Source organism: Erpetoichthys calabaricus, chromosome 1, assembly GCF_900747795.2.
Source record: "Erpetoichthys calabaricus chromosome 1, fErpCal1.3, whole genome shotgun sequence".
In the NCBI taxonomy this organism is placed as follows: domain Eukaryota; kingdom Metazoa; phylum Chordata; class Cladistia; order Polypteriformes; family Polypteridae; genus Erpetoichthys; species Erpetoichthys calabaricus.
The window spans coordinates 219,481,604-219,507,831 of NC_041394.2; the positions used below are offsets into that span (position 1 = coordinate 219,481,604).

Consider the following 26,228-nt stretch of genomic DNA (forward strand, 5'->3'; position numbering starts at 1 on the left):
ATGAGAACATTGGGATGTCATTCAGACTGGAGAAGTGTGTGGATGAAAATAAAAGAGAAAATATGATCAGGACAGAGAGAGAGTTGATTTACCACAGGTAAATGTTAATTAAAGACCTAATAAAAGTGCATATACATATTTACATATATATGTGTGTGTATGTATGTGTATATGCATACTTTATATAATTGTATACATTTTTTTTTCAAACAGAACTGTTTAATATCACACCCCTGGTTTATTGTACAGTGGAACCCCGGGTCACGAACGTAATTCATTCCAAAACTCTGGTCGCAACCCAATTTAGTTGTGACCTGAAGTCACTTCCCCCATAGCATTGTATGTAAATACAATTAATCTGTTCCGGACAGTACAAATTGTATGTAAATATATTTTTTAAAGATTTTTAAGCACAAAAATAGTTAATTATATCATACAATGCACAGTGTAATAGTAAACTAAATGTAAAAACATTGAATAGCACTGAGAAAACCTGGAAAAGAGAAAACTAACATTGCAAGAGTCCACGCTATAGCCTTAATGAACCGCTTGTTGTAAACACTTTTTTTTTTAATGAGTTTTAAGCACAGGGAAAAAAAAATAAACATTTGAATAATCCGTAATTTATACAAAAACTAACCATAAACAACCAAGATAACTAACCTTGCATGAGTCGAGTTCTGGCATGAAGGAAGTGAGGAGGAACTGAGTAGAGAGGAGATTACAGTTTTGAGGTAAAGTCTGTGACGATGCAGGTTCGCTGCATGCTCCCATCTCACTTCCGGGAGCCCTTAAACCCATCATCGTCGGTAATGTTACCGATGAGCACGACAGTGAGGCACTACAATGGAGCAAGGGGATGGTGCAAAAAGGGCCAAGTGCTTTTATTAAAATCAACAAAACAACAATCAAAAACAAAGTCCAAATTAAATAAAGTGCAGTGCTTTCAGAATCCTTCAATAAATAAATAATCCCATAAAAACAGAAATGAAGTGGAGGTTAAAATCCAATAGAAAAAAGTCTTCATTAAATACAACGAGGTTAAAACAATTCTGGAAGCAGTCTCTTTAAAAACAAGCCCGGTGCATTCTTTAACTGGTGACCCCCGCTGCCTTCTCGGCCTTACCCAGCCAGCCGTCCTTCTTCTGGTCACTCCAGCTCCTTGATCACTCAGCTGGAGCGACCGCTTCCTTCTGCCCCACCAAGTGCCGGCCAAACACCCCTGCTTGGGCTCACTGTCCAGCTGCCTGCTTGCGAGCACACGCTCGCTCGCTTGCTCACACCGGTTCTTTCCACACTGCTTCCTGCATACTTCCTCACTCTGCAACCTCCGTGTATCTCCATAAACACTGTTTAACATCATACCCTGGGTTTATTCTTTCAAGCCTATTCAAGATTATATTCTAGGTTTATAGTATTTGAACTGTACTGCCAATAGATATCTCTACTCCATTCCTTCTACACCTCTGCTTGGGGGTATGTTTTGTTCTGGACATGCCCTGTCTCTAGGCATGTCAGAGGACTTGTATTTTGTGAAGAGTGGTCTAGCTTTACTTGGGGAGGCAAAATGGTGGGGTGGTATGTCTGGGGGAGGAGTGAAAGAGAGCAAGCTACTTCTGATCTATCCTTTTCGTCCCCACAATTGTAAATGCCAACACAATAATAGACTTCATAGCCATAACTCCTGGCAATATTGGAAATTAAGGTTAAAGCTATCATATGCAACAGTGTACAACATTAATTTAAGATTATAAAATGACAACAAAAGTTCAGAAGCAATGTCTCTATGCCTATACAGTGAACTTTGTGAGCTGGAATGTCAAAGGTGTTAATAAAGAATAAAAGAGGAAGAAAGGATTCTCTCACCTAACAGGTCTAAACGCCAAGATAGTATTTTTACAGGAGACTCACTTAATCAGCAAGGACCAGTTTCGGTTGCAAAAAGACTGGACTGGCCAAATATTCCACTCCAGCTATACAAAGAAAACTAGAGGCATGGGAATCTTAATTTATAGAACAACTTCATTTGCAGTATCAGATGTAGTATCTGATCCTGAAGTGCGATACATAATGGTGATGGGTAATTTATTTAATTGTAAAGTGATTTTGATAAATATCTACGCACTCAATGTAGAAGATACTTTATCCAAAATGTATTTGCATCAATTCCTAATGTGAACACTCGCAAAATTATAATTGCAGGAGACTTTAATTGTGTTTTAAATCCAGACCTGGATAGATCTTCAGCTACAAGGCTGACAACATCTATCACTGCAAAAATAATCACACAGCTTTTAATCGATCATAACTTATCGGACCCATTGAAATTTCTAAATCCATACTTAAGAGCATATTCCTTCTTCTCACCAGTACATCATTGTTACTCAAGAATCAATCATTTCTTTATAGATAACAATTTCTTGTCCGCAATCAAATCTTGCAAATACAATGCTATTGTTATCTCCGATCATGCCCCTCTGATCATGGAGCTCATTATTAGCGGATGAGAACTGTACAGCATTTATATCCAAGAAAATTGATTTTAATAGAGACAAATGCATCCTCAGAGATTTCTGTAGGAATACTCTGGGAAATTTTAAGACATTTTTAAGAGGACAGATTTTCTCATATCTCTCACACAAAAATAAATCAGAAACCAAAAAGGCCAAAGAGTTAATCAGTGAAATTACCAGAATAGATCAAGAACATGCCAGGTCTCCAAATGAGGCACTTGTAAGGAAAAGACATGGTTTGCGATCAGAAATCAACCTTTTGACAACAAAAGAAACAAAACAATTCATTAAATTTTTTTATCGAGCACATTTATCTTGTTTAAAATTGTCCAAAATGTTTCCAGGGCAAGATCCAACTTGTGAACATTGCAATCAAGCTCCAGCATCACTTGGCCACGTTTTGGGAGTGCACCAAATAAACATCATTCTGGACAAACATTTTTAAATGCCTATCAGACAGCCTTGGTGTCACAATCACTCCTAATCCATTAACCCTTTAACCGCCAACTCCCTAAATATTCCCCACGCCAGGCGAAATCTGAACAATTTTCGTTTTTTTACTTTTTTACATTTTTTTTACATTTTTTACATTTATTCAAGCAGTATTGACCACTAAATGTTGTGCAAGTTCTAGAAATGGGCAAACACATAATAAAGCACAAAATGTACCTTTTCTCAGGCTTCTGGATTTATTGTCAACTACAAAAACGGAACAGTCAAAAGTAATTCAAAAGTCAAAAGTAGTTCAGTCAATCATAGTTTCATTCCCAGTATTTGAGTTTGCTGTGCCACAGGCCAAAGCAGGGAACTGCACAAAGTCCTGGATTGCTGGGACACTTTGAGCAGAAGGTCTTGACATCTCTACGCTGACCCTTCTTTGAACAGACATGACAGCGTTTTTCTGAAAGTCCAAAGTCCTTACATTCATCTGGCAACACTGCTGAAATACTACTCATAGGATCCTCTTTGCCAGTGTATACACGAAATCTATAAATGTAACCTGAATTCTCAGCTAAGCAAAACATCTTGATACCAAACCGTGCCCTTTTCAATGGTAGATACTGTCGAAACTGTAAGCGGCCCTTCCACGACAATAAACTTTCATCAACTGCAACTGACGGTCCTGGCATGTAGGGCAACTGAAATGCTTCAAATAAATGATCAATCAAAGGACGTAGCTTGAACAAGTGGTCGCGGTTTGGATCTTTCTTATCTGGCTCATTTCTGTTGTCATTCAAATGAAAGAATTTCAGCAGCAAAGAGAATCGGTTACGTGTCATGACAGCTGCAAAAATAGGTGTTGCATACATAGGATCTGTAGACCAGTACATCTCAATATCTGGTTTTCTGATTATTCCCATCAACATCAAAATCCCAATGAATTTTTTCATTTCGTTTTCATCAGTGTCAAACCAAGCACGAACACGGGAATGTGGAGGTAAATTGGGATTTTTCTCAATAAACTGTGCTGCATACAGATTTGTCTGATGAACAAAATGTCTGATCAAATCAGGTGACACAAACAGCTCATAAAACTGCTCAGCAGTGTAATTGTTTACATCAACAATAAAGCCACACGTTCCCTCAAATGAATGCAGAAAAGGTAGTTCACCACGGGCAGCAGCCCAGCTGAGATGCTGGGGATACACCCACTCAGCGCCGTCAGCCGATGCGTCTTCATTCACAGTATCATGCAGCGCACGTTGCTGCTCATCACTGTCGCTAAAATCTTCTTCAGAACTGCTACAATCATGATCAGAACTGTCCAAAATCGCCTGCAAAGCCTCACTTGAAGTCAGTTTACGTTTCGCCATATTCACAGCTGTTACATGCGAATCACGTCACATGACCGGCCAAAACAACCACAGACTTGTCGAAATACAACGTAGTAATAATACCCACGCCAAACCGTCAGTTATACTACTTGCCAGGCATTCATATAACCACAGGCAAATGTGCCGGATAATTCCGGCAGTATGGCGTTAGCAATAAAACAACGGTGCCGGATATATCCGGCAGAGGGCGGTTAAGGGGTTAATAGCTGTGTTTGGTGTACTCCCAGATGGACTTAAATTGGAGAAGGACAAACAAACTGTAATTGCCTTTACTTAACTATTAGAATGCAGACTTATCTTGCTCAGCTGGAAGAATCCTAACCCACCTCTTTTAAGTCAGTGGGTAACTGATGTTATATACCATTTGAAACTGGAAAAAGTAAAATTCATTCTTAGAGGATCTATTCAAAATTTTTTTAAAACCTGGCTTGATCTAATCAATAATGTTTTAGAATAAGCATTTATATTGGGGAGAACAACTCCTTTCCCTTTATACTACTCTCAAAAGTTTTACTCTGGCTGTTGGCCTTTCTGTCTTTCTCATGGGTGGGCGTTGAATTGAATTTAGTTTTGTTAAGTTTGACTTGATTGTATGGAATGTTACATGCTTTAAATAACTTAAATCTTCTTCTTTTGGCTGTTCCCATTAGGGGTTGCCAAAGCAGATCATCTTCTTCCATATCTTTCTGTCCTCTGCATCTTGATCTGTTACACCCATCACCTGCATGTCCTCTCTCACCACATCCATAAACCTTCGCTTAGGCCTTCCACTTTTCCTCTTCCCTGGCAGCTCTATCCTTAACATCCTTCTCCCAATATACCCAGCATCTCTCCTCTGCACATGTCCAAACCAACGCAATCTCACCTCTCTGACTTTGTTTCCCAACCGTCCAACTTGAGCTGACCCTCTAATGTATTCATTTCTAATCCTATCCATCCTCATCACACCCAGTGCAAATCTTAGCATCTTTAACTCTGCTACCTCCAGCTCTGTCTCTTGCTATCTGGTCAGTGCCACCGTCTCCAACCCATATAACATAGCTGGTCTCACTACCGTCTTGTAGACCTTCCCTTTCACTCTTGTTGATACCCATCTGTCACAAATTACTCCTGACACTCTTCTCCACCCATTCCACCCTGCCTGCACTCTCTTTTTCACTTCTCTTCCACGATTCCCATTACTCTGTACTGTTGATCCCAAGTATTTAAACTCATCCACCTTCGCCAACTCTACTCCCTGCATCCTCACCATTCCACTGACCTCCCTCTCATTTACACACGTGTATTGGGTGTTGTTCCTACTGACCCTCATTCCTCTCCTCTCTAGAGCATATCTTCATCTCTACAGGGTCTCCTCAACCAGCTCCCTAATATCGCTACAGATCACAATGTCATCAACAAACATCATAGTCCACGGGGACTCCTGTCTAATCTCGTCTCTCAACCTGTCATTCACCATTGCAAATAAGAAAGGGCTCAGAGCCGATCCCTGATGTAATCCCACCTCCAACTTGAATGCATCCGTCACTCCTACCGCAGACCTCACCACTGTCACACTTCCCTCGTACATATCCTGTACAACTCTTATGTACTTCTCTGCCACTCCCGACCTCCTCATACAATACCACACCTCCTCTCAAGGCACCCTGTCATATGCTTTCTCCAGGTCCACAAAGACGCAATGCAACTCCTTCTTTCCTTCTCTAAACTTCTCCATCAACATCCTCAGAGCAAACATTGCATTTGTGGTGCTCTTTCTAGGCATGAAACCATACTGCTGCTCACTAACCATCACCTCACTTCTTAACCTAGCTTCCACTACTCTTTCCCATAACTTCATGCCGTGGCTCATCAATTTTACTCCCCTGTAGTTACTACAGTCCTGCACATCTCCCTTATTCTTAAATATCGGCACCAGTACACTTCTTCTCCACTCCTCAGGCATCCTCTCACTTTCCAAGATTCCATTAAACAATCTGGTTAAAAACTCCACTGCCATCTCTCCTAAACACCTCCATGCTTCCATAGGTATGTCATCTGGACCAACGGCCTTTCCATTTTTAATCCTCTTTAAAGCTGTCCTTACTTCCTCCTTGCTAATCTGTTGTACTTCCTGATTCACTATCTCCACATCATCCAACCTCTTCTCTCTCTCGTTCTCTTCATTCATCAGCCTCTCAAAGTACTCTTTACATCTGCTCAACACACTCTCCTCGCTTGTGAGTATGTTTCCATCTGTCCTTTATCACCCTAATGTGCTGCATATCTTTCCCAGCTCGGTCCCTCTGTCTTGCCAATCGTGTGTCCAACCTCTCATACAGCTCATTATATGCCTTTTCTTTAGCCTTCGCCACCTCTCTCTTCACCTTGCACCTTATCTCCTTGTACTCTTGTCTACTTTCTGCATCTCTCTGACTATCCCACTTCTTCTTTGCTATCCTCTTCTTCTGTATACTCTCCTGTATTTCCTCATTCCACCACCAGGTTTCCTTTTCCTCCTTCCTCTTTCCAGATGTCACGCCAAGCACCCATCTTGCTGTCAACCTTACTACATCTGCTGTAGTTTCCCAGCTGTCTGGTAATTCTTCACTGCCACTCAGTGCCTGTCTCACCTCCTCCCTAAACTCAACCTTGCAGTCTTCCTTTTTCAACTTCCACCATTTGATCCTTGGCTCTGCCTTCACTCTCTTCCTCTTCTTGATCTCCAACATCATCCTACAGACCACCATCCTATGCTGCTTAACTACACTTTCCTCTGACACCACTTTGCAGTCCTCAATCTCCTTCAGATCAACTCTTCGGCATAGAATGTAATCTACCTGTGTGCATCTTACTCCACTCTTGTACGTAACCCTATGTTCCTCCCTGTTCCTAAAATACGTATTTACCACAGCCATGTCCATCCTTTTGACAAAATCCACTATCCTCTGACCTTCTTCATTCCTCACCTTGACACCATATGTTCACCTCCTTGTCTCCACTGTTCCCTTCACCACTTTCTGTCCCTTGGGTACACTGTTCATCACTTCATCCAACTCACTCCAAAAATCTTCTTTCTCACCCATTACACACCCAACTTGTGGTGCATATGCACTAACAACATTCATCATCACACCTCCAATTTCCAGCTTCATAATCATTACTCTGCCTGACACTCTTTTCACCTCCAAAACACTCTTGACATACTGTTCCTTCAGAATAAATCCTACCCCATTTCTCCTCCCATCCACACCATGATAGAAAAATTTGAATCCACCTCCAATCCTCCTGGCCTTACTCCCCTTCCATTTAGTCTCTTGCACGCATAATATATCAACCTTCCTTCTCTCCATCATATCTACTAACTCTCTCCCCTTACCAGTCATACTGCCCCCATTCAAAGTTCCTACCCTCAGTTCCACTCTCTTTACTTTCCTCATCTCCTCCTGCCTCCGGACACATCTCCCCCCTCTTCTTCTCCTTCTTCTTCTTCGGCCAACAGTAGCCCAATTTCCGCCAGCACCCTGTTGGCTAACAGTACTGGTGACGGTTGTTGTTAACCCGGGGCTCGACTGATCTGGTATGGAAATTTGTATTGTTGTCGGCATATTGATTTGGCAAAATTTTACACTGGATGCCCTTCCTGACGTAACCCTCCCCATTTATCCGGGCTTGGGACCGGCATGAAGAAACACACTGGTTTGTGCATCCCCTGAACTGTAAATACAAGTTAAAAAAAAAAAAACAATCGGTATTCCTCCAATCACACAACAACTATGAAGTAGAAACCAGAAAGACAGCAACATTCAAGTGCCTCCAGAGAGCCAGATGAATAGGGAGAACAAGATCTGTCATTCATTAAATTTCAAGTCAGCATAATAAGATGAAGCACTAGACTTCAAATCCAACACCAAGATACTGTACCCAACCTATAGAAAGAGGGAAGGTGCCTAGAAAGTATCAAGACCACTATTCTTAAAGGCACAGGAAATTGCAGTTTATGGCAGGAGTTAAAGATAATACAGAAGGACTAATCACAGCAGTAAAAGTACAAGAACTCAACCACAGATTAACTGAATCAGGGCTGACAATATCAGACAAGTGCCATGTATGGAATGTGCAAAGATTTCTTGGAATCAATTGTGCATCTGGTAGCAAGCTAAAGGATGCAGTCAGGAACAACATATAAACAAATATCAGTTAGGAATTAGTGCTAGATTGTAATAAATCTAATGGGAGAAACCAAAGAAAGTGATGGAAAACAACATAGCTAAGGTTCTGTGGGACTTCAAGATCAGGACAGATAAGCAATTAATAGCTTACCAATCTCAAACAGTCATGATAGATAAGGGACTTAAAACAGCAGTGGTGCTAGATGTGGCGAGGTGAGGCCAGCATCAGTTAGAAGGAACATTAGAAGCTGCACTTAGGGCCATGACCCTTAAGCTGTAAGACTACCTCTTACATATCTATATATACAATACATTACATCTTGCCTGAAGAAGGGGCCTGAGTTGCCTCGAAAGCTTGCATATTGTAATCTTTCTAGTTAGCCAATAAAAGGTGTCATTTTGATTGGCTTTTCTCTATATATACAATAGTTATGTTACTCAACTTCACTTGGAAAATGTCATCAAGACAATGAGCCTCAGTTGTAGTACCGTCAGTTATTTGGGTGTATCAGAAATACTATGTAACTGTTTTTTACGAAGGGCTAATATTATTGACAGGCAATGTAATGTAGTGGTTAAGGCTTTGAACATAGGACTTTACACCCTGAGTTTGTTGGTATAAATCTTGCTGCTGACACTTTGTGACCATGAGCAAGTCACTTCAGCTGTCTGTGCTCCAGTTCTTAAAACAAAAGAAATTTAACCAATTGCATCACCATTTTGTAAGAGGTCTTGAATAAAGGCATCAGTCAAATAATATGAAATAATAATATTATGAAGTCAGTGGAGCGGCTTACTCTTGAACATGCTATATACTGTACAATTGTCCATGAGTAAAACATTCCTGCATTAGACCAATCCCTGCTTTTCCTAGTGACCAGGCTTTTGTTGAAGGTCAATGCAAAAGGTATTTTTACAGGTAAGTGTATTCTTTCAAAATTATATGGGTAATCTGATAATCTAAGCTGCCCAGGTGCACAGCCATGTACTGTTGCTGCTCAGCTTTATTTATTCTATTCCCACTGCTCACTCATTCTCCTGACTTTTACCCTTTGGTAATGCTCCCTTTTCTTCTGAAATTCCACAGATCAACCACTTTATGTATTGGTGCTTCACAGCGCTTAGACACTTTATTTTTTTAGATCAATGTGGGACAATTTTTTTTCTATAATAAGAGGTTTTTTTAATAATAAAGAAGTTAATTTTTGATTTTGATATCACTTTTTTAGTGTTGATAATTACTGCATATACAATATGTTTGCATAGAAAACATAGCTAAGATCAATAGAAAAAAAGATGCAGACAACACTCGAGCCTCAGTTGCTCTGACTTGTAGTTATGTGTTATTAAGCAGCCTCCATAGACTGGAACTCATATTGCATTTTCCAACCATTAATTGCACAACATCATAGCAGTTTTCTCTGATTTGTTTTCACATTTAAAATGAGGTTTTTGATGAGTTTGGGTTTTGTGTCAATCAGTGAGTAGCTTTATACATATATATATCAAATGTTCTGTGCAAACATCTTGGATCACCTAAAATATTCTAGTTATCTATCTAGATATTTATCTTCTTAGTTAAAGCAGTACATATCAGAAGAATCATGAGCATGGGTGGATGCAGGCATATGTTTCAAGATAACAGTAAATCATCACCAGATTAAACTGCCATCATTTAGAATTCTAAAAGGGATAAGATATAGATATCATATTTCCCTGGATGATGTTTTGCTTATTCACATTTACAGATACTGGAATGCATTTACGAGAGAAGGCCATTAACTCCAACAAACATTACATCATGCTCAAGTACTTTCTGTTTGTAAATAAATAATACAATTGGTTCAAATCCTCTGCCTTGATTTTTGTCTGTATGGACTTTACCCAGTCTTCTTATATAAGAGTAGGTTTTTATCTGACTCCTTTGATCTTCATTTCAAAGATGTTTGTATTAAATTGACTGACAAGTTTAAATTCCCTTGGGGTGAATGAGTGTAGGTGTGTGAGATAGAGCAATCTGTCACGGACTAGCCACTCGTATAGGGTTGGTTTATGACTTATTCCTCATGATGCCAGGAAAAGTGTTAGCCTCCTAACCCTCTACGCTGTTAAATATGGTTTAACATGAATGCAGGCATCCTGCCAAATACGACTGCAAAAGAGTTGAAGTAAATGATATTAAGAAAGAAAAGCAGAAAATATTTGTTTGTAAAACTTTGTATAGCATAAATATGACACCACTGTACAAAAATGCATTTCAAATTACATGTGTGGGTTGATGATTAAGATTTTGAACTACATGCAGGTCCTTCATTAAGTCTACTAACACTAAAGCTACAGAAATACTGTATGCAACTGGTTTTCTTTACTTTATTTGTAAATAGGCTTCAATTGGTGTTTGCTGTTTATGTATGTCACCAGTGAGTCACAGAGTAACAAAAAGTTTTCGCTTATCTTTAAAGTGTAACTGGGTAACAGAATCCAGAGTGGACTGACATTTATGACTAAAATCATCTAGAAAATCATTTGGATTATTTAGATTTTGTGCATCTGAAGCATGATCTTGGAACATTGAAGAGAATTTCACAGCAGTCTCATTATTAAACAAACGGGTCTGATAGCTCCGTTTATCTGACATACAGTAGGAGTATATTGCACACAAACATTAATGTAAGTTAAAAGGAGATACACTAATTGTAAAAATCAAATCTGTTGTATGACCCCAAATATGGCTGGGGCCAGTTACATGCTGTACTATGTTGAAGGATTAAGTAATGTTTAAAAATTCAGCTACTAAAAGGATCATATTTGTTAAAATCACCGCCAGTGATAATTCTATCATATCATAATACAAAATCTAATAGCAGATCAAAAAATTCCGAAAAAAACATGATGGCTTAGAATTAGGGGTGATAGAATAAATAGCACAAAAGGGGCAAATTTCAATCACAGAGCTACAATCACCAACCTTTAACCAAGTTTCTGTAAGAAGTAGAAACTCAAGCCCATGTGACAGAATAAAATCGTTTAAAGTAAAACTCTTATATGACTCAGACCTCATGTTCATTAGAGGTTTCTTAACATCTATATTACTTTTAACAGAGGTAGGATTTGGAACAATAACCAATATATCTAGCTTGTGCTCTTGTACAAATTCTAATACAGGGTGCGCTGGGATCCGGGACATTTTCAATTGACGCTCAATGCACGAATAAACACATTACAAAATACATTTAATGACGAAATATATTGTACAGGATATGCAATTAATGATGGCAATCAATATTCATTTTATGTTTTGAAGAAAACATCGTGAAGGTGACCATTTCTCCATACACATTCTGTTGTGGAAATCCTTCATTGCTCGAGGTAACATGTCAAGAGGAAAACCAATGATTTTCTGTTAAGTCCTCCTTTTCAGTTCAGCAATGGTTGCAGGGCGTGTGGGTACACTTGGCTTTTAAGATGTCCTCAGAGAAAAAAAATCACAAACAGTGAGATCTGGGGATCTCGTAGGCCAAGGAATGTCATTGTTGCATGAAATGACAATCGTCAAATAGCTGCCATTGACTGTCTGGCAGTATGCAAAGTGGCTCCACCTGGGGACTTCTTCTTTAAGGCTGAACCAGTTTCTTCGAAATTAAGCACCCATGTTGTAATTGCATGAGCAGACAAGACAGGATCATGACATCCTAACTGGTAATGATGCTGAAATACTCTTTGTGCAGCAGTCACACTATCACCATTCTTATAAAAGGCTTTCACAGTGAATGCTAGTTGCGCACCACTCCATTGCTCCATTATAGTAACTAGAATAATACTTAAAAAACAATGCTGCGGACTTATCTTCTAAATAAAATTTGAGATGTAATATGCAGCAGAACCCAAACAAAAGCCATGTTAATGCAATCAGAAGTGTGGTATTTCCCTTCAAACACGCCCCTTTTCACTGAAAGAAAGCAGACAGCATACAAAGATCAAAGGATGTGGTGTATATTATTTCTAACCAGACTATACAGACTATAAAGAACATTTTTATGGCTTAGTGTCATGAAAAATCACAAGGTATGTCTTCATGATGGATTGATTTTTACTGAGCAAATTAGTTAAAAATCAGAACAGGAGTCTGCAATAACACTGGCAAGGAGTTAATAACATGTCATTATGGAAAACTGCACTGTTATTGACATTTTTGGATCACTAAGATGTACAGTAGCATTATATGTGACCTTTTAAAAAATAGATCAATAACATAAAATGTAATGTGGGAATTACTGTTTTGGTGGGAATGGCTCTCCGATTGCTGGAAGTACACTGTATATAATGGTAACAATCTATATATATAATTCACTAAGCCGGGAGACAAGTAGCCACCCATGGAAAGCACGCCGGAAGGGGCGTGGATTCACTAAACCGCCGACAAGTAAGACGCCAATGGCGCACGCAGGAAGGAGCCACGCCCACCAACTCTTAGACCATTGGATACGACGAAAAAATCACAGAGCCACGCCCACCAACTCGGACGCGACACCTAGAAAAACATGCCGTCATTTCTGTTTGTCTGTGCCACAGTCTACTTGCAGCTCTGAGCCACGTTGACTTTTCATTAGTCAACCTCAGTGGAACCTTGGTTCACACAGAGGCAGCGCGAGAGAGAGACAGAGGCACACACAGGCAGCGCGAGAGAGAGACAGAGGCACACACAGGCAGCGCGAGAGAGAGACAGAGGCACACACAGGCAGCGCGAGAGAGAGACAGAGGCACACACAGGCAGCCTGAGAGAGAGAGCCACGCACACACAGGCAGCGCGACAGAGAGAGCCGCGCAATCCTTTAAAATTGAGGTTAAAACACAATGAAGGAAGCAGTCTTTAAAAACCAATAAGCCCTGTGCCTCTTTTTCATTAGCATCTCACCTGCTTCACCGCCCTGCAACAGTCGAGATGCTTTCTCAGCAGCTGACCTTCTCTGTGCCTGACTCCACTACTGTCAGTCGCCTGATTAAAAATGGTGAACTCCTGCAATGTTACTATCTTGGTTGGCTTTTAAATAAAGTTCGGATTTGTTCAAATGTTCCTTTTTTTCCCCCTGTACTTAAAACTCATTTAAAAAAAAAGTGTTTATACAACTGCTCCAATGTTACAGAGAGAGAGAGGGCTCGCCTGCTTCTGAGAGACAGAGGGGGAGGGGGCTCCCGTGCTGCTGAGAGAGAGAGAGAGAGAGAGAGAGAGAGGGGGGGGGGGGGGGGGGGGGCTGGGAAGGCTCCTGTGCTGCTGAGAGAGAGCCTGCGCGTGCATCTGAGCAAAGACAATTTCCTGTTAGATTTGCCTTTGCAATGACAATTAATAAGGCACAGGGCCAAACTTTCAAAAAGATGTGAATGTATCTGCCAAAACCAGTTTTCAGTCACGGACAGTTGTATGTTGCTCTCTCCAGAGTTCCATCTTTTCATTCACTTACTGGTATGCCTGCAGGAACACGTGCAGCGAGCGAGAGAGAGCGAGCGACACACACACGCATACAGGTGCGCGAGAGAGAGAGCGCTGGACACATAAGAATAATAATACTTCATTACATTGATATACCGGTGTTTTCAGTATTCAAAGCGCTATCCACACAGGGAGAAACCGGGAAGCGAACCCAAAATCTTCCACAGTCTCCTTACTGCAAAACAGCAGCACTACCATTGCGCTACAAGGCAGTTAAAGAATGCACCGGCCTCGATTTTGTTTTCACTTCTGTTTACAGCGATCGGATCGTAGCGTGCATTGTTGCAATGTTACTTTTCTTGGTGGCTTATTACATTACGGATGTTTCACATGTTAATTTTTTTCCCTGTGCTTAAAAGACATTAAAAAAGTGTTTCTCAACTGTGACTCCGGAACAACTCAGTACGCAAGCTATATTAAGCGTCAACAACGAAGACTCGCTACAACTTAATGAACAAGTGCTGAAACTTATCCCTACCGATGAAGTAACTTTCACCAGCGTGGTCTCCATCGTCACAGACGATCCCGCTTTCAGTCACGGACAATTGTATGTTGCTCTCTCCAGAGGTCCATCTTTTCATTCACTCACAGTGGTATCCACAAACCCACCCCATTTGGATAACTGTGTCGTTCAGCAAGTGTTCACCCATCAATACATAATTATGCGGCGTATGTTACACCGCGGGTTGGCTAGTATCTTATATTTCCCATAATCTACTCAATGAGCACATAAGTTTCAATACTGTGCATTTACAGTTACATCAAGACCACTTTATTTTTAAAACGCTGGATGATGGCAGTGGACATTTCACTGTGTAATGTATTTTATATCAAAGATTACAGAAAGCTGCTCCTGATGACTTTATTTTAAAGTTACAAACTCAATCGATCAAGCTTGAAACCATAACATCAAGGTACATGTATGTGATTTTCATTGAAAGAAAAACTTTCATTCAGCTTTGTAACAAACCAATTATAATACACGTGCAGGTTCGTGGAAGGGATGGAGCCTGTGCTGAGTGCAATGGACACAAGAAACAATCCTAGAATAGGTATGAGTCCTTTGTAAGGCAAATCTTGATTTTCAAAAAGTATCTGACAAGGTGCCACATGAGAGGTTGGGCATCAAACTAAGAGAAGTGGGAGTTCATGGTGTTGTTTGTAGGTGGGTGCAAAATTGGCTCAGACACAGAAAACAGAGGGTTATGGTGAGAGGAACCTTATTAGAACTGGCTGATGTTGAAGATATTGTTCCACTGGGGTCAGTGCTAGGGCAGCTACTGTATTTAATATATGCCGTATAAGTGATTTGGATAGGAATATAAGTAACAAGCTGGTTAACTTTGCAGATAATATCAAGTTAGGTGGATTGGCAGATAATCTGGAATCTGTTGAATCATTACAGATGGACTTGGACAACATACAGGCTTTGACAGATTTGTGGCAGATGATATTTAATGTCAGTAAATGTAACATATTACATATAAGAAGTGAAAATTTTAGGTTTGAATACACAATGGGAAGACTGAAAATCGAGAGTACACCTTATGAGAGGGATTCAATGGACTCAGTACTATCAACTTGCCGACAGTGTTCAGAAGCCATTAAGAAGGCTAACAGACTGTTAGGTCATATAGCTAGTTTACCAAGATATAGATTTAATTGATCCATTCATCTATCCATATAAACCCACAAAATGTAGTTCAAAATGATTGAAGATGGAGTTTAATTTCACCAGCATCAGGTGCTGTCCAGGGTCCGACTCAGAATGTAGTGCAGGGCACATTTAAGCATACACCTACACTCAGTCAGTTAAACTTTAATTTCATAACCTTGCATTATGTCTCCACTTTAACTATAGCAATATAAACCTTGCAGGGCCTGAGCCTCCTGGCCTTTGCATAGCCAGAGAAAAGCCATACTGGCACTGGAAAAACAACAACAGCTCTGTCCAAAAGCCCCAAAATAAAACATTAAATAAGCAGCTATTTACACCAGTGGCTCAAAATCTATGAAACTTAATTTGTTGGCCCTGTCACTGGGTTGTCATTAATAATTACATTTATGTCAAGCTTAACCTTTTCACTCCTACATGTTTAGATCAGCTTCTTGTATGTATCCATTCATTTCTTAAACTTCCCCAGTCCAACATATGATTGCATGGAATCAGAACCTATACCAGCAGCACCAAGCCCACTAGCTGTAGGATCTAGCACTGAACAGAATAGGACATAAACACTCCAGGTCAAATTAGAGCCGTCAGACTGCTTAATATGTTTTTCTTTAGTATGTGAGAGGAATCCAAGAAATAGCACTTGTAGATATGGGAAGAATGTATCCATACAGACAATTCCCCTGTATTTATTTCTTTAACCTGGCTTTTTTAGAATCTGTGCCAATCATGTGTTACCACATATACAATAAACAACAAATATTCACACCCAGAAAATTGCAATACAGGTTGCACCAATGTCTATAATTTGTTACAATGGCTAATACACGCACAGACCTTCAGAAGAGCATCCATTCATCTGTTATTAAATCCACTTATCTAGTTCAGATTCACTGTCCCATCAGCCAAGAACTTACCTTTTATGGCAAACAAACACATTTTAGGACACACCCAGTCACACTGGGACAATTGACATTTACCAATCCCAACCAAATGCAAATGTCTTTTGGATGTGGGGGGGAAATTGAATAAGAACACTTATTATAATCACACAAAAGTAAGCACATATGGCATCTTGAGACCCATGGCAACATGCCTTTCACATGCCAGTTACAAAAATCAAGAAATTCATTATAAGGCAAAAACAATCTGCAGCAGTGTGGTCATTCAAACACTCCTTTGTGAAAGTGTCATTCTTCTTTATATTTTTAATAATGAGAAAAGTGTAACTGAAATTAAAGCTTGCTTTTAGACTTTGAGCAAATCATCTAACTTCCTTACTCTCTTTATTTGACTCTGGCTAAAAGCAGAAGTGTTAGGATTAGTATTTGTAAGGTTATGATTACTTCAGGTTTTGCACTAATTGTAGAAATTGTGTTTTCAAGTCATATTAATGAGACTGTAGAAAAATGCCGATTAATGATCATAGCAAAATTAATTCTTTTTATTGTGGCCATTATCAGAAGAACAAAAGAAGGTTTTTACTTAGGATAATTGCTAACCTAATATCCTGGGGCCTCACATATAAACGGTACATATGCACAAAAACTTTGTGTACACCTGTTTCCATGCTCACTTCGGGATGTATAAAAGCTAAACTTGCACATTTTTATGGCAGCCTCAGACCATCCATATGCATGTTTCTGCTCTGTTTTGCTAACAGGCAGCACCCAGCATCAAAGCAGTGTTACTGTTTCTGTGTTGTTTCCCTTTCTTTTTACTTTCTCTTATACAAAGTATAGGGAAATATTGTAATCGTCCAAAAATTCGACCTTGAGATTTTGATGCATCTCGACGTTTTAGACCTCCTTGAGTCTGATTTACTTTCTCGTAGGGAAAGTATTGTAATCATCTAAAAATTACATTTCGAGATTTTCATGAATGTCAAAGTTTTAGACCTGCTTTAGTCTGAAAATACCATTTTTGGAATCATGCCTGTGTGTGTGTCTCTGTATGTGTGTGTGTCTTATGTACACACGAAAACTTGAGTACACTTTCACTTAGGTCAACCAAATTTTGCAAACAAATATTAGGTACAAAATGTGTATTTCTATCAACTTTTGAGCTATTTCCACTAACCGGAACTGCTTCAGAGTATGATTTGTTCAACTTTACTTTTATAATATTTGTTCAACATATTATTAATTTGATTTGATTTGTTGTTGATGGTTCTTTAATGTACGATTATAAAAATATAATCATTGTCTTGCGGTTTACTCCTCAAATATCCATCCCCATATCTGAGTATACGAGAAAGTTTAGGTGAGACCACTCCCGATTTGCATCCATGACCCGGGCCTTATCAGATACACCAAAATTAATTGCATATCATTTACAAATGTAATTCACTAAATTGTAATCTTTCTGTAACAATATTATGGTGCATGGAATGGCCAAACTATTCCAACTACCATGTTAAAAGACATTGCAAATGGAAGAATTAGAAGAGAGTATGTATTTACAGATCATATTGATTTACTGTACCATGATGATGACTGGCTTCTAAGTCGATTTAGATTTCCAAGAACTATCCTTTTGGAGTGGTGTGGTATTAGAATACTAGGATGTATATTTACTATCATTTTTATGGTGAAGTGCATTAAAGTATGTATCTTGCATTTTACACATAAATTGTTAACTTCATTTAAATAATGTATACTCTCAATAATTTAACATGTGGGGCATGGCAGCGCAGTGGAAGTGCTGCTGACTTGCAGTAAGTAGGTCATACCTGGGTGTCCCCTGCCTGGAGTTTGTATGTTTTCTTGGTGTGTTTCTCCATGTGCTTCAGTTTCCTCCCAAAGGCATGCAGGTTAGGGAATTTGATGACACTATATTGACCCTACTAGTGTTTATATTCGCATTCACTTTGTGATGAGCTGGTGTTCCATCCAGGGATTGTTCATGTCTTACGCCCGATGCTTCCTGAAACAGGCATGACCCTGGGTGGATACATGGAATAATTACACATGTATAACGAAGAGTTTTCAATGTTTCTTGAAAGATTTGAAGAATTGGTGTTCTATGCTTATAGCTGGTTTTATATTTATCACAGACACTTATTGTGTGGTGACTGGTTATGTGGAAAAAGAAAACAGAAGGGCAGAAAATGGGGGATGGTATTTTTGACAGAGACAATATTGCTGCAATAAATTATTCTATCCAGGGTCACGCTTGTCTCGGCACACATCGTGCACGAGGCAAGAACAATCCATGGATGGGACGCTAGCTCATCACTAGTGCTGCGCCACTATGCCCACACATATTTAATACATGCTTTAATGCATTTCATCATGAAAATGATATCAGGTATACAGTAATCCCTCCTCCATCGCGGGGGTTGCGTTCCAGAACCCCCCGCGAAAGGTGAAAATCTGCGAAGTAGAAACCATATGTTTATATGGTTATTTTTATATTGTCACGCTTGGGTCACAGATTTGCACAGAAACACAGGAGGTTGTAGAGAGACATGAACTTTATTCAAACACTGCAAACAAACATTTGTCTCTTTTTCAAAAGTTTAAACTGTGCTCCATGACAAGACAGAGATGACAGTTCCGTCTCACAATTAAAAGAATGCAAACATATCTTCCTCTTCAAAGGAGTGCACATCAGGAGCAGATAATGTCAGAGAGAGATTGAGAAAAGCAAACAAATCAATAGGGCTGTTTGGCTTTTAAGTATGCGAAGCACCACAGCACAAAGCTGTTGAAGGCGGCAGCTCACACCCCCTACATCAGGAGCAGAGAAAGAGAGAGAGAGAGACAGAGAGAGACAGAGAAAAACAAACAATGAAAAATCAATACGTGCCCTTTGTGCTTTTAAGTATGCGAAGCACTGTGCAGCATGTCACTTCACGAAGCAGCTGCACAGAAGGGAGCAACGTGAAGATAATCTTTCAGCATTTTTAGACCAGCGTCCGTATCGTCTAGGTGTGCGAACAGCCCCCCTGCTCAATCCCCCTACGTCAGGATCAGAGAATGTCAGCGCAAGAGAGAGAGAGAGAAAAGTAAGTTGGGTAGCTTCTCAGCCATCTGCCAATAGCGTCCCTTGTATGAAATCAACTGGGCAAACCAACTGAGGAAGCATGTACCAGAAATTAAAAGACCCATTGTCCGCAGAAATCCGTGAACCAGCAAAAAATCCGCGATATATATTTAAATATGCTTACATATAAAATCCGCGATAGAGTGAAGCCGCGAAATGTACAGAGAACTGTAATATCATGAATGTAATGAATTCTGTGTGGCGATCACTGCCTGTGCACTCCAGTCGACATAACAGAAAACACTTAGAAAACACTTAGCATTTAATGTGTTACTTAGTTACAGTTGGGTTTGAGAAACTCTAGTAAACTAAACATTGATGTTAAAATGAAGTTTATGACGTTTTACTTTAATAGCAAAAAAAACTATGAGATTAAAGTGGAAATTTTTAAAGTCAATATTTCGACTTTAATTTTGACATAGACCTTTTGTTCGGATGGTGAGTTGCAACTTCCATCCATCCATCCATTGTCTCACGCTTATCCGAGGTCGGGTCGCGGGGGCAGCAGCTTGAGCAGAGATGCCCAGACTTCCCTCTCCCCGGCCATTTCTTCTAGCTCTTCCGGGAGAATCCCAAGGCGTTCCCAGGCCAGTCGAGAGACATAGTCCCTCCAACGTGTCCTGGGTCTTCCCCGGGGCCTCCTCCCGGTTAGACGTGCCCGGAACACCTCACGAGGGAGGCGTCCAGGAGGCATCCTGATAAGATGCCCGAGCCACCTCATCTGACTCCTCACGATGCGGAGGAGCAGCGGCTCAGTTGCAACTTGCCTTTTCAAATCGACTTTTTTTATTTTGGGCACTTTGCGATTTTCTGAACTTGAACTTTTGAGTGCTTCTGCCATGTTGTAACACTCCATCAATTTCCTTTTGTTGTTTATATCACTGCTTAAACCACTAAATAGTATGTTTCCCTTGCCTCCACTTCACTGTGTATGGAACTTTCCTTACGCACAGTTTCATGCATCTGAATTTTTTTTGCATGTATGCACATTTCCAGTGTTTGTCCATATGCCATGTTTTAGTGTGAATACTATGGAAGGTGTTATACATGAGGGCTCTGGTGTTTACCAAAATTATTGGACTGTACCAATCCTTATTTTGTCTACATCTTCTCATGTTTGTTACTCACTGCCCAAGCCATAAATAAGAATTAAAGAATGGCCTCACTTTAGCATAATTGTTTATTTTAATTTCATGTTTGTTATATTAGTAACAAAAGTGTTCGTAACATGAAACTGCCACTATGAAACAACATCGAAATATCAAAGTATCCATGTACACAGAAGACGACGGAAAATGTAAATGTAGACGTGGAAATAGCAAGGAGGCACATTAAGGTTGGTGACTAACACTCATGAAGTAATAATAAAGAGAAAGTCTGCCTTGACTGGGTAGAGTGTGCCCATCTTTAACTGTCAGCAAAAGAAATTAGTTTGACATATTGTCCTCACCAGAAGGTGTGTAACAATAGAAAATAAGGCCAGGTTGTGCCTTGAAGTATCAACTGAGGTCTCCCCATATCTAGAAGATGTTATTGACAAGCTGAAATCTAAAAGAAGCAAGGAACAGAAGAACTAATTCAAGTCTGGCAAATCTATGTCCTATTGTCAAAGAGTTGGTAACTACACAGCCAGTATGATTAATGAAGCCAGAATAACAGAGCTCAGGAGGCTGTGTTAGAGTAAAGAAAGTGGCAGTAATTTAATGCAAGCTAGATTGCTCCTGCATGAGACACAAATAGGGAACAACTGCATCCAGCAGTAAGTGTCACACACAAAATGAAACAAGGTAGGAGTAATAATAGGAACATGTTTTTGTTTTATGTAGTGCCTTCTGTAGTGCAGTGGTTCTCACCCTGTTTTAATGAGAGCCACAGTTATAGTTGTCAATAGCTAAGTGAGAGGCAAAATAAGAAATCAACATGTTTAAACATAAGACAGAACACATATGATTACCTGGTAATTACATCAATATGTCATGAAATTTTCTAACCCATTTAATTCAGACCAGGGTCAATGTGTGATGCTGTTGCAAGTCTCGCAGGACGAACATCCACACACCAAATATACCAATTTAGCATCACCAATTCAGCTAACCTGAATGTCTTTGGACAGTGGAAGGAAACCAGAACATTTGGAGGAAATCCATGCAATCACAGGGAGAATATGCAATTTCCATGCAGGGAGAACCTAAGGCATGAACCCTAGATTCTTTACTGTAAGGCAGCAGCTCTGCCATGCCACCCATTACATCAATATAAAGTCAGTCGTTTTTTAACCTGCTTAGTCCTGAACAGGGTCATGGGGTCTGCTGGAGCCTATCCCAGCTAGCACAATGCACAAGGAAGGAACAAACACTGGGCAGGGCACCAGTCCAGCACAGGGTGAACACACACACATACATACACATACACAACCCAACCACACACTAGGGCCAATTTAGGATCACCAATTCACCTAACCTGCATGTCTTTGGACTGTGAGAGGAAAAACATGCAGACACGGGGAGAACATGCAAACTCACTCACACACTTTTCAAATGTCAAGAATTCCACTTTAACTAAAAGACAAGTCCTTTCTTCCTGTTTCCCTCAGGTGCCTCCTGAATTCCATTTTAATTGCACTTCCCAATAATTTTTACAAGTGTCCTTAAGTAATGATTCACCATTTAACTGAAAGAATCATGATGGATCATTTTCATTGATGAAAAATAATGATGCGTAAGCATATATAGTTATTTACACTTCTTGTACAGTACAGTATATCTGTAATGGACTGGTACCCTGTCTGGGACTGTTACTTGTCTTATGCTCAGTGCTGCTCCAGCACACAGTGACTCTTGAATTGGATTAAGCAGTTTTGGGGGTTAAGAATGTTGCATTGTTTGTGTTATTCCAAGAAAAAAAATAACGTTATTGAATGGTGATTATGCTACGTTGCAGCAGACAACACAGAAAAAAATACATTATAAAACAACGTAAACTGTGTCCAATAATGATCAAAAAGTACACCATGCACTGCTTTTGGTTTGAATACACTCTTGTGAAATTGATGTTCAGCTCACAGACACCAGTAACCCAAGGAACACAAACCAGCCAATCATCACCATTGATTCTCTAGTGATGTCAATCGGTGTATGACTCTCTTCCCAGATCGACAAAAGGTTTTCTATCTGGTGAGGCAATATGGTGTATTTACACAATTTCAAACTTTCAACTGTAGAGAAAAGCCAAGCAAAATGACACCTTTTATTGGCTAACTAAAATGATTACAACTCAGGCCCCTTCTTCAGGCAAGATGTAATACAGAAACTGGAGTTTTTCTCATTTAAAGATTTACCAATGTTGTTTCTTGTCCTAGAATGTGTATATAAATACTGAGTTGCCTCGAAAGCTTGCATATTGTAATCTTTTAAGTTAGCCAATAAAAGGTGTCATTTTGCTTGGCTTTTCTCTACATTCATAATGGCTAACATGGTACAACACCCTAGTACTACAAACTACTACAAACAATGACACATTGTTTTCTCAAGAACTGTTACAAATATGCAGTCCTCTTGAAGGGCCGTGGCCATGTATGAAAATGCGTCATCCATAGTTTTGTGTGAATACACGATGAATGTCAAACAGATTCTGAGTTATGGCATATCACATAATATTCCTTAAGTTATTTCTCTCTGTAATCATTTTATTTGTCCTATGTGTTTTTGGCATGAAATTTGTGGCTGGGCAATACCAGAATTTTCCTATATGTGTGCAGACATCTCAAATGTAAAAATAACCTTACCTAACTAATAATATCAAATTAAGTCAAGTCAAGTGGGCTTTATTGTCATACCATCCACTGTATACACATAACTTGGTACATTATACAGTGGTACGAAAGTATGTTTTCCCAGGAACACAGTGCAACTGTTAGACAATACAGGACAGTGGATAATTTTACATACAGGAATGTAATGCAATGAACAACATCTGTGCAACTCAACATCATATTGAAAAACATTATAAGCCAAAGTTTCTATAAGGCTAAAATACAAACATTTATATAGGAGTACTACAGTGCAAATAATTTGCTAGCTGTAAATGTGCAATCCTATTCAAAGTATAAATAGCAGCAGTGCATAACATATCATATACATTGGTATATAAACTATGTGATAAGATAAAAGAAAAACACCAGCATCAATTGTGCAAAATTGTTGTTCAGTCTGGCAGTATTAGTTTATAGACTCCAATATCTTCTGCTGGATGGAAGCAAAGGAAAAATGATTGTGGGAGGGGTTGCAAGAACCCCTCACAATGCTGGAGGTCTTGCAGATGCAGCAATTTGTGAAAATGTCCATGATAGAGGGGACAGAGGTCCCAGTGATGGCCTCTGCAGTGCATAATTAATTTGAGATCAGTTCCCATACTGGATAGTAATGCAATTGGTCTCGACACTTTCGATTGTTCCCCTGTAGAATGTGGTGAGGATATGGCATTAAAGTCTTGCTCTTTACAACCGGATGTGGAAAACTGAGTCACTGCTGTGTCTTCTTTGTCAAGAAGAAGGTGTCGATAGACCATGTCAGGTCCTCCACCAGGTGCACATCAGGATCATCTAGTGCTTTCCATTCTCTCTACTATAGAGCACTCCGTGTGAAGTGGCGTGTTAGTAGGGTGGGACTTCTAAACTCAGTCATCTACAGTCGACCCTTGATATACGACCGGCCTGACATGCGAACAACTTGATTTACGACCAAAATTTTTGTTTTGATTTATGACCAACATCTTGCGTTACGACCTGAATGCGGTCACGTGTATCCGCTTGCGCGATTGTAAACAAACAGCCGAGAGTCTTTGTAAGAGTCAGTTGGAGCCCAGATACATGTGTTTGTGGAAGTAATTTCGGTCAGTGCAGTGATTTATATAATTTTTTTCGATAATTGCTAAGGAAGGAAGAGAAGGTAACGAAGGTAAAGAAAGCGATCACAATTGAAATGAAGAAGGAAATTGTGCGGAAATATGAGAGTGGTGTTCGTGTGACTGATCTCGCTAATATGTACAGCATGTCGAAATCCACCATCTCGACAAAGAAAAGATTTGTATAAGGAGGCTCCTTCCAAACAATAACCTCCTTCCATTTCATTCTCCTCCTCCTCCATTCCTGCAGCCCAAAGATGTCAAATTAAATGGTGAGTACAGTATGAAATTGTTGTTTCTGGTAGGCTAGGCACTTTTTATAACTTTTTGGTTAGTACATTAGAAAAATTATAGGTGTTTTGGTACATTATGCTCATTATACAACCCTTTTTTATTATGAAAAGGTTAAGTAAGTGTTGCTGTGGGAGGTTCGGAACGCATTATGGGTATTTCCATTATTTCTTATGGGAAAAATAGTCTTGACTTACAACCAACTTGAGTTACAACCAGCCCTCGCGAATGAATTGAGTTCGTAAGTCAAGGTTTCCACTGTAGTTAGTTTTATTAACATTGAGGGACAGGTTGTTACACCTACACCAGTTTACCAGCTGCTCCACCTCCAAGCTGTACTCATCAGATGAGAACCACACTGTTGCATCTCCGGCTTCAGTCATGGGTCAGAAGGGTGAACAGAAGTGGCCTAAGCACACAATTTCAGGGAGCTGCAGTGCTCCATTTTATGGTGCTGGATACATTACTGCTGATGTGGACTGTCTGTCGGATTTTCTCCCTAGAAGTCCAAAATCTACTTACAGAGGAAAGTACTGAAGCCTAGCAGTCTCAGCTTTCCTTTCAGGTTCTGAGGGATAATGGTATTGAACGTAAAACTGAAGTCAGTGAACAGCATTCTGACATAGGTGTTTTTGAGTGAAACATAAGCAGGTGAAGAGCAAATGTTATGATAGCCATCATGGTCCAGTTGGAGCATTAGCAAACTGCGGTATGTCATGTCATGCTGTTATCATACTTTGTGGTAATGAGTGTGAGTGTTACAGGTTGATTTCTTTGCCACTGGAATAATAGTGGTGAATTTGATTAACGCAGGAAAGCTGGCCTGATATCGAGAGATGTTGAAGATATCCATTAGGACTTTCACTACTTGATTTGTGCAGTTTTTGAGTACATGGCTAGGGATGTTTTCTGGTCCTGCAGCCTTTCATGGATTCACTCTGGTGTGAGTTTTTCTCACATTAGCAATAGGGAGATTCAGTATTTCTTCATTAGGAGGAATGGTCTTCTTTGTGAGCATAATGTCCAATGCATCAAACTGTGTGTAGAATTGTTTTTTTCAGCGTGCCTGGTAAAGGTATCACTTTTGCAGACCTGTGGTGCGGGCCTGTATTCAGTGAAGGCTTTAATACTTTGCTACAAGTGCCATGCATCTCTGAAGTCTTGGAAGTAGCTGTGGATTCTCTGTGCGTATCCTTCCTTCACTGCTCTAGTGCCATGAGGCATGTTGGCCTTACTGCCCTAACATCTGCCCCGTCTCCTAAACCTAAAAGCAGCATTGAGGAATTTCAGTGGTAAGCAAACTTCTGGAGAAATCGGTCTTTCCTGTTT

The 26,228-nt window shown here is 39.8% G+C and overlaps 1 protein-coding gene across 1 annotated transcript in view; it reads left to right on the forward strand.

Moving 5' to 3' along the window:
* Positions 1–26,228, forward strand: part of il17rel (interleukin 17 receptor E-like) — a 110,494-nt gene that overhangs the window by 13,072 nt on the left and 71,194 nt on the right. The window lies entirely within an intron of this gene.